A 1731-nucleotide genomic window follows, 5' to 3' on the forward strand; every position below is an offset into this window, starting at 1 on the left:
GTAACTGAAAATGAAAAGTGGGCAGAGCTTCACCTTTCCTCTGTTCCCCAGATCAAGTTTCTAGTCTCATCCCCAGCTCTGCAGCACACCTATGGCATCTTCACTCATCTTGTCTCTATCTTCTGTAGATCCCACACATCTTCCCCTTCTAACCTCCCTTCCCCCACCCACAGCTTTGTTCCAGCTCCCAACTCCAGCAGCACCTCCTACTAACCCAAGAGCTGTGCCTCCTTCTGTTCACCCAGTCCCAACATCTCAGCTCTGTAGCAGAATACCCACTGTGGTCTCCATTTCCTCTCTGAGCCCATGCCTAAGAGATCACAAATACCTTCTTCAACTTTCCTCCCCTCACCCCAACTCTCCTCCTTATTCTAGCCTCCAACACCAGTAGGAATTACCAGGGAACATACAGCTGAGCAGGCCAGGGAAACAAGTCCACGAAAAATTTACTATCAGGTAGCACACAGCCATTACACTCTCTTAAAATCCAGGGAAGAAACAGAAACCAAGGAACAAAACACTAGCCCAACAGAGACAAAACGAGACAACAGTACCCAGATCTGTAATCAGCCTAATCCCAGATCCTAGACGCCACAGTAAAAACACAATAGTATCCAGGACAGTTTATCTCCACCTGAGTCCAGATATTCCACCACAGCAGACTATGAATATTGCAATATAGCTGAAGCATAAGAAAAAAAACCCTTAAAACAGTTTTTATAAATAAAATAGCAGTCCTTAAAGAGGAAATGAATAAATCTCTTCAAGAAATCTAGGAAAACACAAACGAGCGGTTGTAAGAGAATGAATGAAACTAAGACCTGAAGATAGAAGTAGAATTGATGAGGAAAGCCCAAACTGAGGGAATTCTGGAATTGAGAAATGTGGAATTCATACAGAAACTACAGAGGCAAGCTTCACCAATAGAATACAAGAGACAGAAGAATCTCAGGTTCTGAAGATAGGGTAGAAAAAGGGGATAGATAAGAGATAATGTTAAGTCTAAAAGCACTCTTTTTGAAAAACAACAACAATAAAAAAAACTTGTTGAGAGGCAGTGGTGGTGCAGACCTTTAACCCCAGCACATGGGGGGGAGGGGGGAAGCAGATCTCTGTGGTTTTGAGGCCAGCCTAGTCTACAGATCAAATTCGAGAACAGCCAGGGTGACAGGGAGAAGAAACCCTGTTTCAAAAGAACAAACAAACAAAAACAAACAAACAACAACAAAAACAAGTAAAATCAAACAAACCAAACCAAACAAAGCTCAAACAAAACAACCAAACAAAGCTCAGGGCCAGATAGTTTTAGCACCAAACTTTCAAAGAAAAGTTAACACCAATACACCTCAAATTATTGCACAAAATGGAAACAGAAAGAATACTGCCCCCAAAATCAAATAATTCAATTAAAAAATGGGGTATAACTCTAAACGGAGTCTTGTCAACAGAGAAATCACAAATAGCCAAGAAGCTTTTAAGGAAATGTTTAACATTCTCAACCATCAGGAAATGCAAAAATTAAAACAACTCTGGGATTTCATATTAATACCTGTCAGAATGGCTGAGATCAAAAACACAAGAGCAGGCAGGGCTGGAGAAAGGGCTCAGAGGTTAAGAGCACTAGTTGCTCTTCCAGAGGTCCTGAGCTCATTTCCCAGGAATCACATGGTGGCTCACAACCATCCGCAATGGCCTCATGTTGCCCTCTTCTGGTGTGTCAAAGACAGTGAC

The sequence above is a fragment of the Mastomys coucha genome, unplaced genomic scaffold (genome assembly GCF_008632895.1).
Source record: "Mastomys coucha isolate ucsf_1 unplaced genomic scaffold, UCSF_Mcou_1 pScaffold6, whole genome shotgun sequence".
Classification (NCBI taxonomy): domain Eukaryota; kingdom Metazoa; phylum Chordata; class Mammalia; order Rodentia; family Muridae; genus Mastomys; species Mastomys coucha.